Raw genomic sequence first — 16,961 nt, forward strand, 5'->3', positions numbered from 1 at the left:
TAAGGCTCAATATCAGGAAGCAAGAATACATAAAACAAACAGTACAAAATAGCAATCAGTTAAATGCTGTTAAAAAGGCATAAATTGTCCCCGATCTACTTACTTCATACCCTAACACAGCATTATATTAATCACTTAACAGTACATTTATTTGAAGTTTAATCAAGAGTTAGCACTATCACTTCAGGTTGCCCAGGAGATAAACACAAGTTTGCAGCAGGCAAACTGAGATCAACTGTGTTTGCATACAACTTGCTAACTCATATTATGCGGCCAGCATCACCCTGATATCATAACTATATGAATATATTACAAGGAAAGATAATTATATGCCAATATGCTTCATGAACACAGATGCAGAAATCATTAAAATTTTGTCCAGCTGAGTCTAGCAAAGTATAATCAATATAGCAAATTAGAACCAACTGACATCCTAGAAATTCAAGGATGATATGACATTTGAAAATAAATTAATGCAATTAGCTATATAAATAGCATAAAATAATAAATAATTTTAGATTTTCATCAACTATAACTTAACAGATGCACAGAAATAATCTATAAAGATTTACATGTCTTAAAGATGCCTAAAAGTTTGTAGTGAATAATGTGTGTAAATCTAAAGTAGAAATATTTCATAGACACACAAACAAGTGCAAATACCATTTGTGGTAGAAATGGTGGTATTGTTGTAGAAACTCGTATTTTAGTAAGATTTGCTGTCTAGTTATTAATAGTACAACAGTGTTCACTTCTTATTGTTGATAGTGTTCAATTATTATGTAGACTGCATTAAAGTCATTAAAGACAGAGGCCATTAGACTGAAATAGTTCTGATACCTTCATTGTCTATGTAAGAAGACAGAAGCCAGAGTCAGTGCACTCATTCCCAAGAAAACCAAATTTAAGAGCAACCAGTCACAACAGCCAACTAGCCTTTCCCAAATAAGGTAACTTTAAAAAACTAAGGCCAATCAAAATATTTCCTTACTTTGTTTCCCTGTCTGCTGTATAAAAACCTTTCTCCAGCTCCTCTCAACCTAACCCCTTTCAGTCTGGCATGGCCCGATTCAAAATAAGTGGGTGCTCAAGGAAACTCTAGAAAATTTTAACGTACTTCGGTTGATTGCTTAATAGAAGCTACATTGGGGAAAGCTGGGTGAAGAGCATGTGAAACGTCTCTGTGATACGGTTGCAACTCCTTGTGTGGCTGTAGTTGTTTCAAAGTGAAAAGTTAAAAGGAGAGTATCTTGTCATTGTACCTGCCCATTCCCCCGCTTTGGTCCTTTGTAAAACACTGGGTAATCTGTCTGTTCTGGAGGTCGTACTGTCCACATCAAATTTTGGACTTGGGTTTAAAGCAGGCAGGGGTTGCAGCAGTTCCTGTTAGTGTTGCTCATCGTAAGTTTGTGGGCTTCCCTGGTGGCTCAGCTGGTAAAGAATACCTGCAATGTGGGAGACCTGGGTTCGAACCCTGGGTTGGGAAGAGCCCCTGGAGAAGGGCACGGCTACCTACTCCAGTATTCTGGCCTGGAGAATTCCATGGACTGTATAGTCCATGGGGTCACAAAGAGTTGGATATGACTGAGAAACTTTCACTTTCACATCATAAGTTTGTAATATTTAAACATGATGTGAAATACCTCTAGAGAAAAAGAGAATGCATTCAGAGAACTATTTAGAGAGTAAAGATACTATCAAACACCAAAATATTTTGTCATCACTTTTTCTTTAACAGTATAATTTTTTATAGATATTCATTTTAAGTACAGAATAAAAGAGAATAACTTAAAATATGAATGGTTTACTTTAATATCAATTATTTTTACTTAAAACTCAGAGCTCATTTTAAAAATCTTGGTTACAATTTCAATAAAGCCCTTTAATTATAAAGGAATACATCTATCCCTATCTCTCAAAAATAAAAAATGATATCTGAAAAGCAATATATTTGTATAGCATTTAAATATATATACGGAAGTAGATATCCTATAAAATACCCAAGTTTGATTGTATATTTTTTCATTTCCTTCTTTTGCTGAACACTGAACTTTGGAGGGTTAAGAGAATGACAATGACTTGACTCTTTCAGAATCTGACCTGTGTCTTTGGAACTTATGATTTTTAATGTGTCCACAAATGTCAGCCAGCCCTTGCTATTGTGAATCACATTTATATTTATGCTTAGTCATTAAATGGCCTCTTTTAGTTTGCATCTGTTCAGCCCAAATAATTCTATGTTCAGATATGGGATAGACTAATATTCTTACTATAAATTCAAAATTTTACCTTTCATTCAATGAAAATTCTGTCTCCTTAGACATAAAATGGATAGTCTTATGTTTGCCTTCTATAGCTATACTAGTTACTATATGCATTTAAAAATTTTTTAAATCCCTTGGAAAATTTTTTATATTCAAAAGACCAATATTTTCTATGCAAATTTAGTGGAGTGAGTTCCTACCTAAATAAAAAAATACTTTGACATGACTTTGTAGTGAACAACAGTGTATATGTGCTATGTTGTCCCATATGTGAGCAAAGGTGAGCAGTGTCAATGGTTTAAAGCCTGTAAGATCTGAAAGTGATTATTTTCATATCAAAGATTTTTATTTGTGGCATGTGCATTTTAGCAATTTAGTGTTTACTTCCCAGTGGGCTGCAGTCCATGGGGTCGCTAAGAGCTGGACACGACTGAGCAACTTCACTTTCACTTTTCACTTTCATGCATTGGAGAAGGAAATGGCAATCCACTCCAGTGTTCTTGCTTGGAGAATCCCAGGGATGGGGGAGCCTGTTGGGCTTCCGTCTATGGGGTCAACAGAGTCGGACACGACTGAAGTGACTTAGCAGCAGCAGCAGCAACCAATGATGGAACGCTCATGCTTAGGTTTTAAAATTTTAATTTTCTGCAGTCTAATATTTATTTTTTCACTGTAGACAGGTAAGGAACAAGTTCAATAAAATAGATAATAATCACAAAAGAGCAAGAGGAATCACAGTCAACTCTGGGCCCAATAGTCTCTGGAGCAAATCCCACACTGAATAAGTCAATATATTTGAATGCGATGCTTGATTTAAAAATCATTTTGGGTAAGCCCACAGTATTCTTTAAAATATTATCTCCCATTTTACCAAAAATATACCCATGTGAAAAATATTGACAACTGTTCTTGGACGCTTGGTTTGAATACTAATTATTTGTGGGTTCATTATACAACTGTTTTATATTCTTCAGTATCTTCCTTGGTCTATTAAAGGACTACACTGGATGGTACATGCCACATTCAGGGAATTAGTACAGTTCTTTTTTACTTTTATATCTCAGACAGATCAGCTGCAGATCTCAGAAGAATTTTAAAATCTCTCTCTTACTGTGGTTTCTTGGCAGAACGCTCTTGGGGTGGTATTTGGGAGTAGAGTGCATGAAACTTGTAAATTAAAAAAAGTAATACTCATCTGTTTTCTTTGAAATGGGTATTGTAGAAAAGTAAAGCAATGCAAAATATTTTCCTCTTAAAGTATAAGATGAAAATTTAAGGAGAAATTAATCTTATGAAATAAAATTTTGAGTAGAAGTATAAAGGAAACCGTAACCCACTCCAGTATTCTTGCCTGGAGAATCCCATGGATGGAGAACCCTGGTAGGCTACAGTCCACAGGGTCGCAAAGAGTCGGACACGACTGAGCGACGGAACGGAACGGATAATTTTATAAGAACTTTAATAATAAATTTGAATAATAAAAAGAAATATATTAATGTTCATAATAAATTTTGAATTAACATAATAACAAAAGTTATATAAAATTATACAACCATCATTAAAATTTGTCTTATAATAATTGTGTCTAAATTTAAAATTATATTAAATATTAGTTCAGTGAGAATAGAACTTTGAATATGACTTCCATTTAACATTGTGTACTAGTATACACCATGTATGTATCATTAAAGTTATTTCTGTTTAGTATGGTAAGAACTGAAGATTTACAGAGTTATGGAATTAACTTGACTAATTATCCTGATGATTTACAATAGCATTTTAAAGTTTTAGTTGGTTGACAGTTTAGACTAACCAAACTTAATTGTCAAGTTAGGTCACTTTAGTTAGAAACTTGAAGAATTAAAGATCTTTTAAGTATAAACAGGATGATAAAATTCACTGCAATTTTGTATAAATTATTTATCTTTCTACTTATGCATTTATCTATACTACCTTTATATTAAAAGTTTTTAAATGACTTATTAATTATATATAAAGATGAAGAATTAAAAATTGAGCAGAAAACACTTAAATACATTTTAATCTTATCTTTATCATTTAATCTTATCTTTATCACTTCTGACCTCACTGTGAAGTTGTAGAATTTTTTCTTCAAGGCTGAGCTGTACTAAACTATTAACAGAATCTGAAACCATATGTTTTTATTTGAGGATACTATTTACTTTTATTAAAACTTTAACAGTGATTTTGAAGTAATGATTCTTCTAACGTAGCATTTCTGTGGTGGTTGTTCTTTTATGTGATTTTTCCCTCTACTCAGCCAGAAAAAAAAAAAATTGATTTAACAGTGAAATTAATGTGAACTATTCTTTAGAGAATTTATATTGAGTCTTGCAGATCCCTGGTGACCATTTAGTCACATAATGGTGCTATTTACTCCAAGTAATTCAGTGACTTAAAAGAGCCTGCTGAATTTTAAGTCAATAACTCTGCAAGTAAATACACACATATTTGTGTGTTTACTTTTTAGGCAAAAACAAAAAGTTAAAAAAACAAAAATGGTTGCCTATAGTTGATATAGATGTTTTACAAGTTATATCAAATCGCCAAACAACAGAAATTGAAAAACACTGCTCTCGAACAATTAATTAGGATTTATTTGTGTGTGTTTTCCCAAGGAGAGGTACTCTTTCTGCTCAGCCAGTTGCCTCTATACACTGAGAATCTCTGAACTAACTTTCTGTTATGAATTTCTCAGTCTCTTTGATGCTCACAGCAAGAATTTTGCACTAAATTGCACAAAATAGCAAATCCAGGCAGGGCAGGGCAAAGGAGCTGCAGTCACAGTTCACAACAGCTCTGAAGACTACCACTGCACCTCCTTATTTATCTCTGTCGCTGAAATTCAAAAACTGCTGTGTTGGTTAGGAAAGGCCAAGGAGAATTATCTCCTGATTTATATCATCTGTACTCGTAATAAACTGAGAAATTACACCACAAAAAGCTCCGATAGGTAAGAGAAGCCTGGATATCTCCTCTCAGTAATGAATAATCTGTAAGCTCACATCCTTCTGAGTCACGGCATGCTTATCAAGCAATACTGCCACAGTCACTGTTGAGCCCAGCGCACACCAGCTCCCAGGCAGACAGGATCTAATTGGAGCGCCTTTAGCTAATTTCTTCCACTGATTTTCCACATTTCATAGACTGAGCTGAAAACAGACACACGGCACAGAAAAGCAATCAAATATGCACTCGGAAATCATTTTAATGATACTCAAGGCGCCATGACTGTATGTTCTGGTTTACTGGTAGTCACCTGTTATTCCAGAATCCCACCATGTTCACCAACTCTTGTCCTAGACAAATGCAGAATGATTTAAACATCTACCCAAAAGACAAGATAGCATTTGCAAATATTTGTATTTCCATTGATATTTTCTGAAATGTTTGTAGAGAAGTCATATAGACCTATATTTAAACAAACCACATGGATAGCACACATCCAAGTAGGTGACTGCTCAAAATTATCATATTGTAGGAGTGTGTTGATAGTAGGATTCAGGTCAAATGATGGACTAAATACGTACTATACTATTGCTCAAAACATGGCTTTTCTTCATATTTATCAGTTCCTACAAATTCCCCAAAAGCACTAGCTATAAAAGTAAAGAAAATTATTTATATAAAAAATTAAGTGTTTCTCATCAGCTAGGGCAGCATAAGTCAAGTTACTGAGTTGGCCAAAAAAATACGTTCAAGTTTTGCCATGAACATTCTTATGGAAAAACCCAAACGACCTTTTTGGCCAACCCAATAAAAAAGTATATAAAGACATGATCAAATGACGAGTATCCTTGCCTGACATTCCAACACGGGGTACCCATTAAGATAAACTAATAAGGTTAAACTTACTTTTTAAAAAATTATCTATTCATAGGTCTCACCCACTCTAAGAAACAATTTGTAAGCTGAAAGTAAAAAGTTTTTGGTAATAATTGGCTACAGTGTAACACTTGGATTAAATAAAACAATTACCAAAATTTAATAATTTCATTATAGTCTGTATGAAAAAAGGGTAATGTGGTTTTGGAATCTAAGAGCAGCGTGTGACAGTCTGTCTCTATGGTCACCTGGTAGAACTGATACTTTGAGCAATGTCTCTGTCAGAAGTAGGTCTGTCCCTTCAGTGACGATGGGACCATCAGATCATCACTATCATACCATCATATTTACTTGCTCTATTTCCACACTCACCCTGTGATAAAATGTCCCACGTAGCTTTACCAACTAGCTCTTTATGTTATCTGTCTCTTATGAGTTTCGTTAGGATTTTGTACCTCTAAAACTCATAAGATATATATGATAGATACCCATTTTGTGCTAGTAATACAATCCTTTCTGTTCCGTCGCTCAGTCGTGTCCGACTCTATGCGACCCCGTGGACTGTAGCCTACCAGGCTTCTCCATCCATGGGATTCTCCAGGCAAGAATACTGGAGTGGGTTACCATTTCCTTCTCCAGGGGATCTTCCTGACCCAGGGATCAAACCCAGGTCTCCTGCATTGGAGGCAGAAGCTTTAACCTCTGAGCCACCAGGGAAGCCCTGTGCTACTTCACAGTCCAACTCTCACAGCCATACATTCAGTTCAGTTCAGTTCAGTTCAGTTGCTTAGTCCTGTCCGACTCTTTGTGACCCCATGTATCACAGCACGCCAGGCCTCCCTGTCAGTTTTTTAATTTTTAATTTACTTCTGTATTATTTGAACATTTTGCAATCAGTATTAAAACAGAACAAAAAGTCAGGGTTCTGTATATTTATACACAAAAAGTGATAGTGTCTTGTAGTGTGCGAGACACTATCACTTTTTGTGTATAAATATACAGAACCCTGACTTTTTGTTCTGTTTTAATACTGATTGCAAAATGTTCAAATAATACAGAAGTAAATTAAAAAACTGACAGGGAGGCCTGGCGTGCTGTGATACAAGGGGTCACAAAGAGTCGGACAGGACTAAGCAACTGAACTGAACTGAACTGAACTGAATGTATGGCTGTGAGAGTTGGACTGTGAAGAAAGCTGAGTGCTGAAGAATTGATGCTTTTGAACTGTGGTGTTGGAAAAGACTCTTGAGAGTCCCTTGGACTGCAAGGAGATCCAACCAGTCCATTCTAAAGGAGATCAGTCCTGGGTGTTCATTGGAAGGACTGATGCTAAAGCTGAAACTCCAGTACTTTGGCCACCTGATGCAAGGGAGCTGACTGATGCTGGGAGGGATTGGGGGAGGGAGGAGAAGGGGACGACAGAGGATGAGATGGCTGGATAGCATCACCAACTCAATGCATATGAGTTTGGGTGAACTCCGAGAGTTGGTGATGGATAGGGAGGCCTGGCACGCTGCGGTTCATGGGGTCGCAAAGAGTCGGACACGACTGAGCAACTGAACTGAACTGAAGTACCATCAAAACATAGTACCGTTAATTTCTAACTACATAAACCTTCACATGCATATGAACTCATACTAAAAAATGTGTATACTCTAGGTATTTGTCATACCTATTAGCTGTCTGTTCCTCCTAAAGCAACATAAATATAAATGTGCATGGCATTTTTAACAGCTGCATAACATTTCCTTGTATAAACAATATTACTAACATAAAAATAATAAATGAATATGAAATTTTTATTTTTGTTTTCCCAATTTGGAAGTTTTTCTTTGTAGATTATGTCAGGATTATAATTATAAAAAACTTTGTATTTAGTTTGCAATTATGCATGTTTACATACTCATTGAAGGAAAACTCCATGCTTTTTACTTAGCTTTTGTCTTTATAGATTTGTTTCTATGCCTTGTTTGAAAAAAGAAAAATGAAATAGTGATAATATTTTTTAAATATGTCAAGGGAAATAAACAGATACATAAAACACACATACAAGTTTTTCATTTTAGAGTTTTGTAGGTGAGAAGTCTGGTAAAATTCTCACCAAGCTAACAGCAAAGTGTCAACAGGGCTGTTTTCCCGTCTGGAAGCTGTATGGGGTAATGTATTTCATTATTCATTTAGGTTGTTGGCTGAATTCAGTTCAGTGCTACTGTAGGACTGAAGTCCTTGCTTCCTTGTAGACTGTGAGAGTCATTCCCAGGTTTTAGACGCCACCAACATTCCTCAGCTCATGGTCCTGCTCTTCCACCTTCAAAACCAGTCGCAGTGGGTTGAGTCTCTTATGCTTCAGATCTCTCTTGCCTCTTCTATTAATGCCATCACATCTCTTTGAATGACTATTCTAGTTTCCTCTTTTGCTTCTTTTTTTATTTGATTTTTATTGAAGGATAATTGCTTTGTAGAATTTTGCTGTTTTCTGTCAAACCTCAACATGAATCAGCCATAGGTATACATATGTCCCCTTCCTTTTGAACCTCCCTCCCATCTCCCTCCCCATCCCACCCCTCTAGGTTGATACAGAGCCCCTGTGTAAGTTTCCTGAGCCACACAGCAAATTCCCCTTGCTGTCTATTTTACATACGGTAATGTAAGTTTCCAGGTTACTCTTTCCATACATCTCACCCTCTCCTCCCCGCTCCACATGTTCATCTCTTTTGCTTTTAAGAACCACAATTATACAGGATAAATCTGCTTCAAAGACAACAGATTAACAATCTTAATTCCATCTGACTTTGCTTTGTCACTGGTGTCATGCTGGGGGTGAAGATCATGTGAGCTGCATCCTTTCCTCCACACCCTGCTTACCACCATTCCCAGTGGTTTTGTGCTTCCTGTCCCGGAACCTTTGGCCTTTGTAGATTAGAGATGTTTTTTTTCCAGAGGGAGGATGTTTTCAACAGTTTACAAGACCCTCGTAAAGATGTGAGCCACAGTTACTGCTTGGTTACTGCGAAGAAACAGGTGGGCGGGACAGGGAGCCACCCTGTTGGCTCCCTGAGAGGAGGTTGGCTGCTGTCTCACAGTGAGTGCTTTCACAGGACATTCTTCTGCCTTCTTGCAGGGTTTTGACTGTAAATGGATAAGTACAGCAGGTTTAGTAGGAAAATGTCATTGCCTCAGGCATGTGAGGGCTGAGGGCCTGATCAGGCAGATCTAGCTGAGTTGCTAGATGACAATGATGGTTTAGTCGCTAAGTCGTGTCCGACTTTTATGACCCCGTGGACTGCAGCCTGCCAGGCTCTTCTGTCCATGGGGTTCTCCAGGCAAGAATACTGGAGTGGGTTTCCATTTCCTTCTCCAGGGGGTCTTTCTGACCCAGGAATCAAACCCGGGTCTCCTGCACTGCAGGCAGATTCTTTCCCGACAGCTACAAGGGAAGCCTTAGATGAGAATGAGAGGAGTCAAATTGTGCAGGCTGCTGCAAAAGCTGTTCTTAGATAGGGACACTTTTTTTTAAAAAAGTGAAAACTTAAAAGATAACTAAAACTATTTTCAGGGAAGAGCTGGAGCATCAAGATGTAGCCTGTAATATTTTTGAATAAACATGAATATTAAACTAAATTATAGAGATAATTAATAATATCCAGATATTTCTCAATACATCCTGGGATGCTGTACAGGTAATAAAAATGAAAATGAATAGGCAAATTGCCCAGTCTAGCAAATATATTTGAAGCAACACTGAGGGATTAAGAATAGTTCTATAAATGATATGCTGGTGAATAAGGAAAACACCACTACCAATGGAGAGCAAAACACACACACAAAAAAAACTTTTTTTGGCAATATTCACAGGAAAATCCATTGGTAACAATCAGAGTAAAATTTTATAGGGTTTTTCTGCATCACAGACAATTTACTGGCATCAGTCTAACTAAAGAGAATGATTAAAACAAGCTAAGATAAATTATCTTTCATTTTCTTGGCCAACATTTCTATAACACGTTTCTCTTTCAGTTATTTATCAGTGTGGGAGAAAGCAGTATGCAAGCTTTTCATACTAAAATTCAAAACTTTTTTGGAAGCTTTTTGTAGAAGTATTGGTGAAATAATTTGTCACTGTAAATCATGTTTACAGCTCACATATAGGAAGATAATTTTTCTTTAAATTAAGGATTGTTTTGGAATTTTAAAAAATCTGAGTCAGATGATCAGCCATGGTCATTACTCAGTGATCTATTTACAAAAAAATATGCCATTTTATATCAAATTTAAAGTTTTACTTTGAAAATTGATCCTGCAGTCCTATTCTCACTTTGACAGAAGAGATGATGCATGTCATTTATTAGACTTTCTTCATAAAACTATAAATGTAAGTTGTTTAGTGACTAGGTCATGTCTGACTCTTGTTACCCCATGGACTGCAGCCTGCCAGGCTCCTCTGTGTGTGGAATTTTCCAGGCAAAAATACTGGAGTGCTTTACCATTTCCTTCTTCAGGGGGTCTTCCCAATCCTAGCATCTATCCCATATATCCTGCATTGGCAGGAGCCACCAGGGAAACCCCAAAATGTAAGTAGAAGCACAGATAAAATTAGAATAATGTACTAAGAACTCAGACGACAGAACCCAGCTGCCTCAGGTTGAGCCCTGAAGGCTGGTGTTATGGGCGCAAGAGTTTCTTTCTTTGGTGGAGGAGAATAAAGTAAAAAATAAAAAGAGTTAAAGGAAAACAACTTTGTACTAAGAACCAAGGAAGATAAATAATAAGAACAATGTTTCTCCTCTAGCATGTTTGAAAAAAAATTTTTTTATTAAGAATGTAAGTTTTCTTTTTTTTAAGATGACTTTGGACTAAAAGGTGTATTCTGTTGACACCAACACCTCTCTTGAGACTGAACCAAAGTAATTGCAGTTTTTCCATCTGAGTTAGACACATTCAGGGCATAGATACCAAGAGAGACAGGGATAAGATAAATATAGTGTACATTACAGAACATATATATAATACTATATATACTGAGTCCATTTCATTCCTATTAAATGCATTCAAAGCTAGAAAATAAAGGAGCCTAACAAAAAGCATTTTTTATAATAGAGAAAATGTTAAAAAAACAACAATAGCAACAGTTTTCACATCTCTTCTCATTTCCTCCAACTACTGTCTCTTTCAATGTACCCAGTGTTTATTTGAAAATTAATAGATCAAGTTCCTTCTTTGTAGGGAAAATAAAGCCTTAGTAGCAATACAACCATTATTTCCATTGCATAGAATTGAAGACGATAGCATATTTGTCCCCCCTGAGTTAGCACCACTGTAATTCATTATGAGATATAGACTGTGGCATTTAAAGGGAACTCAGTAGGTTTCAAATGAATTATTATGCAAAGCATAACTTCACAGAACACAACAAAGTGAAACAAAACAAAAAAATATATACGCATAGAGATGAGTCTTGGTGATGTGTGTCTCTATCTGAAAGTCTCAACAGATAATAAAACAATGTCCGAGTAAAGAAGAAATACTAATTCTAATAAAAAAAAAATTTCAGGTTGCAAATTTGGTGATTTGGGGCAAATTTGAAGAGACAGCACTTCGAGGAAACAGCAAGACTGAGGGAGAAAACCCCGTGGCCATACCCTGACAATCAGGCTGACTTGGCGCCTCAGAACCAGAAACTGTGACCCCACATGGAGTCCACAGGAGCAGAACCTTAGCCGATACTCACAGCACTCTCAGATCTGGATGACTCAGCCCCAAATTATTTTCTGCTAAAGATCAGAGCCTGAAGGCGAATTTATGGCACTGTGAGGTCATTTATCCAAGCCCCAAAGGGAAAAGAGCTTGATATGCTGATGGGAGGCAGAAGACTGAGTCTCAAAGTGGATGTTCATACAGAAAGCAAACTTGCATCTCCCTTTGTCCTTTGGGGTTTTTAGGAAAGCTGGTGTCAGGAGATAAACACATGTAATTTTTAAGGATTCTGGGATGAAGGAAAGGGCTGTCTGCATACCATGTAAAACTCGAGGAGATAAAAGTATAAAAAGCAAATAAAGCAAAACAAATACATTTTAAAAATTCACTCTCTGCGCGTCACCACCACCTTTTCCTTTTCAACCTGAAATAACGTGGGAGAATATTTCCGAGTAGTTTGCATCCACTGGACCGGGCTGGGAGCAGAAGAGTAGGCATGGAGATGCCTGTCTGTTGGGTAAATGTAGCCGCAGTCACACTGACATGGCGACTGGAGAACAAAGGTGAGGACAGTTTAACTGCTGGTATGCACGTTCCCTGCCCCCCTCATCACCCTCCAAGCCAGGACGAGAGGAGCAAAAGTGAAGGAGAGTGGAAAATACTGAACTGACTGGCTGTCTAACCACTAGACTAGACGGGGAAGCAGGGAGAGGAAGGCGGGGACGGACAGAGAGAACCTGCTTTCACCTTAAGTGGGCACCAGTGTGTTTCAATGAGAGTAGAAATGAGGGTGCAGTACCTAAGGGCATTTAAGAGAAACAAGTCCTTACTTTGGCAGTTCATGTTTGCAGACTGTAAACTTTGGACCTGTTCTGCCAGTGAAAACACCTCAATCCAATAATGGTACATTATTGCACATCTTATATAATGAAACTTCTTGCATGCATTGGAGAAGGAAATGGCAACCCACTCCAGTGTTCTTGCCTGGAGAATCCCAGGGATGGGGGAGCTTGGTGGGCTGCCGTCTATGGGGTCGTACAGAGTCGGACACGACTGAAGCGACTCAGCAGCAGCAGCAGCATTATATGACAGTAGTAGTAAAAAGTTGTTCCTCATGTTTTAATGTTTGGACAAAATAAACTACTCAGCAAGTATGCCTAAAAGAAGGAGAAGGAGACAAAACTGGAAGTAGTTCTTCGTATTTAAATATTGGGATACGGTAACTTAAGAGATGCTGGGAATGGCATCCATGTCAGCTTGAGTAAAGGGAAAAGAAAAACAAAATGTATAGGATAGACCTACCTAGACTTCAGTTATTAACCTTTTAGAGGAAGAGGGATTAAACCGGGTGATTTTTCAAAGTACAATCTAGGACTGTCATTCTATCATTCTATGGTTCTTTGATGTCAGAATGCAATTCGGAGCTTTTGAAATACACTAGAAAACCCAGTATGACTTGCTGTCTCCTGGGCCACAAGCCGACACGAGTCTTATGAAGGAAAGTATCAAGGATGGCATTCGCGAAGAATGCAAAACTCACCCGAAGAAACAGATGAAAGAGGGAATAAGATAATGAAGGATGTATTAGGAAGGGAAGTAAACGGTGGAGAAGCTCAGGCAGAAACAACCTGAATTAAGACGGTGTATGTGTAATAGAGGAGCAGTGCTTATCTGGTTTTATCCGTTTCAGATTCCTGAATTTGAATGTTCATTGACAAGTAGGTTTCGGATACAGAGCAGGAAACTATCAAACTGGTCTCTAGAGGAATTTCTTACCCGAGTACTACAAAGAAAGAAGGTTTATTGAGAATATCTGAAATCCTAGAAATAAATTATGTGTAGGATAAAATACATACACGTATCTGGGGACACTGGGATCATTAATCCTTCAGATAAATATTTACGAACACCTGCTGTGAACTAGGCACAAGGCTGTATTCTGAAATAAATGAGTAAACAAGGAAAACACGGTCTTTCTCCTCTCGAGATATACAGTTACTGCCAATCCTGTGGATCCCCTTGCTTCCCGCCTGCTCTGTGCGCCTCAGTGGGGCTGATGCTCGCAGACAGCATCTCCCCGGCTCTCCCGTCACCGGGCTCCAGGCCTGGTCCGACCACAGAGCGGTACTGGTGGGAGGTCGGAGGGACAGAGAAGCGAGGACAGACTCTTTGTCTTTCTGTTACACCTCTTCACTGGCTCCCGCTTCTTCCAAGTGGCCACTCTCAACAGGGTCCCATAGGAGACCATGATTCACGAGCGCTCCTTTGCATGTGTTCAGGTCTCATCTGGTCATCCAGGATTCTGGGCTCTCAGAGCACCGCGTTTTCCTTTTGTTCATCAACATTCCAGTTGGTGCTAGTATCTGGGTTAGCTCTATTTGTCTTCTTAGCTCTCTCCAAATGTCTATAAATTATGTCATGCCGACTGTTTTCCTGACTTAACCCTAACTAATCCACTGCCTAATAGAATAATTAAATAAGATCACAGAAGACCTAGGCTGCTGAGGACAAATTTATCCATGAGGACTACCATAGTCTTAGGTCGAGGAAATGTCTCTCAAGGCAACTGACATGAATGCTGGGACCTGAAGATCAGCGCATTTCACACCATTAAAAGAAAAAATAAACTTCAGACCTGGCAATAATAGCACCCTCAGAATTACCATTTGTGAGTGTGTGTATGTGGTGAGAACACATAAGATCTACTCTCTGCAAATTTCAGGTAAATGGTAGATTGCTAGCTGTAATTCCCATACTTCACATTAGATTTCTAGAACCTACTCCTCTTAAAAGTAAAAATTTGTTTGTTATGACCAACATCTCCCTATTTCCACCCACCCCTCTCCTCCAGCCCTTGGAAACCAACATTCTCTCTCTTCTCTAAGTTCAGCTTTCTCAGATTCCGCATATAAGTAGCATCATGTAATATTTGTGAGTCTGGTTTATTTCACTTAGCATCGTGTCTCCCAAGTCCATCCATGTTGTCAGAACTGGCAGGATTTTCTTCTTTTTTAAGGGTGAATAATACTTAAATATGGACTCCTCCCGTGGCTCAGTGGTAAAGAATCTGCCAGCAATGCAGAAGACTTGGGTTTAATTCCTTGGTCCAGAAGATCCCCTGAAAAAGGAAATGGCAACCCACTCCAGGGTTCTTGCCTGGAGAATCCCCTGGAGAAAGGAGTCTGATGGGCTACAGCGCATGGGGTCACAAAAGAGTCAGATATGACTGAGTGACTAAAACACCACCACCAATTTTTAAATTTAGTTCTCAGGCTTCAAGAGTTGTGGGCGTGTAAGACTTTGACTGTGTGGATCACAATAAACTGTGGAACATTCTGAAAGAGATGGGAATCCCAGACCACCTGACCTGCCTCTTGAGAAACCTGTATGCAGGTCAGGAAGCAACTGTTAGAACTGGACATGGAACAACAGACTGGTTCCAAATAGGAAAAGGTGTACGTCAAGGTTGTATATTGTCACCTTGCTTATTTAACTTATATGCAGAGTACATCATGAGGAACGCTGGGCTGGAAGAAGCACAAGCTGGAATCAAGATTGCCGGGAGAAATATCAATAACCTCAGATATGCAGATGACACTACCCTTATGGCAGAAAGTGAAGAGGAACTCAAAAGCCTCTTGATGAAAGTGAAAGAGGAGAGTGAAAAGGTTGGCTTGAAGCTCAACATTCAGAAAACAAAGATCATGGCATCTGGTCCCATCACTTCATGGGAAATAGATGGAAAAACAGTGGAAACAGTGTCAGACTTTATTTTTTTGGGCTCCAAGATCACTACAGATGCTGATTGCAGCCATGAAATTAAAAGACGCTTGCTCCTTGGAAGGAAAGTTATGACCAACCTTGATAGTATATTAAAAAGCAGAGACATTACTTTGCCAACCAAGGTCCGTCTAGTCAAGGCAATGGTTTTTCCCGTGGTCATGTATGGATGTGAGAGTTGGACTGTGAAGAAGGCTGACCGCCGAAGAATCAATGCTTTTGAACTGTGGTGTTGGAGAAGACTCTTGAGAGTCCCTTATACTGCAAGGAGATCCAACCAGTCCATTCTGGAGGAGATCAATCCTGGATGTTCATTGGAGGGACTGATGCTAAAGCTGAAACTGCAATACTTTGGCCACCTCATGCGACGAGTTGACTCACTGGAAAAGACTCTGATGCTGGGAAAGGTTGGGGGCGGGAGGAGAAGGGGACGACGGAGAATGAGATGGCTGGATGGCATCACGGACTCTGTGGACATGAGTTTGAGTGAACTCCGGGAGTTGGTGATGGACAGGGAGGCCTGGCGTGCTGTGATTCATGGGGTCGCGGAGAGTCGGACACGACTGAGCGACTGAACTGAACTGAACTGAACTGAAGACAGGACTGGATGAGTGCTTGATACTGGGCAGGTTAAGCGTGTGAAGGGCGTGAACGAAGGGCAGCGGGTGAGGACTGGATGGGTAGGGAGCTCTGCATTCCGTCTCACTGTGGAAGTAAAGAGATGTTGACCCACGGTCGTGTCTGACTCTTTGTGACTCCATGCACTGTAGCCCGCCAGGCTCCTCTGTCCGTGGAATTTTCCAGGCAAGAATACTAGAGCGGGTCGCCATTTCCTACTCCAGAGGATCTTCCCAACTTCTTCCCATAAAATCAATGTTACATTCTTTTCTAAAGTTCATTATTTTTTCATTTTCTTTCCCCCAGATAACCAGATGCTTCACTCTGTCAACTCGCTCAGGTGTTAACTCAAATATCACCTACTCCTTCCTCCTTCATCTCATTTAAATCCCCAACTCCACGTAGAACTACCTATTTATTTTCCTGGTTTTGTTTTTCCGCTTAATGTTTAGCATTAGTAATGAAGCAGATTTTAATTTTACTCTATGTGCATAGCTTCTCTGTTCCCAGCATCAGAACAGTGCCAAAAACATGTAGGAATAGTAAGAATTTGATAAGTATTTCTTTAATTGAATCCAATTAAATTATCTCAACTCTGCTGATCCTTTTCCTTCTGACAATGATTTTATGAGCCATTATCACTAAATATTTAGGCTTTGAAACAATAGAAGACCAGAGTTCACTTTAAGTAGAATCTGCATCAGTTGATTTCTACAGAGACTTTGCTTCCCTCTGAGATGTTCTGCAATATGCTGACTG

The 16,961-nt window shown here is 38.6% G+C and overlaps 1 protein-coding gene across 6 annotated transcripts in view; it reads left to right on the plus strand.

Annotated features, from left to right (window-relative positions):
• Positions 1 to 8,712: 8,712 nt before the first annotated feature.
• The window catches only part of LOC148777016 (uncharacterized), a 35,851-nt gene continuing 27,602 nt past the window's right edge, over positions 8,713 to 16,961 (plus strand). For 2 of the 6 annotated variants that reach the window (XM_088838447.1, XM_088838446.1), the window contains exons 1-2: positions 8,721 to 9,192; positions 11,662 to 12,367. The gene's annotated coding sequence lies outside the window, so the exon portion shown is untranslated. Of the gene's footprint in view, positions 9,193 to 11,661; positions 12,368 to 16,961 lie in introns of all 6 variants that reach the window. The other 4 variants (XM_088838449.1, XM_088838448.1, XR_016037978.1 and 1 more) reach the window with 3 other exon arrangements.

This window comes from Moschus berezovskii, chromosome 8, assembly GCF_049115385.1.
Source record: "Moschus berezovskii isolate FMDL1 chromosome 8, NW_MosBer_1.0, whole genome shotgun sequence".
Lineage (NCBI taxonomy): Eukaryota > Metazoa > Chordata > Mammalia > Artiodactyla > Moschidae > Moschus > Moschus berezovskii.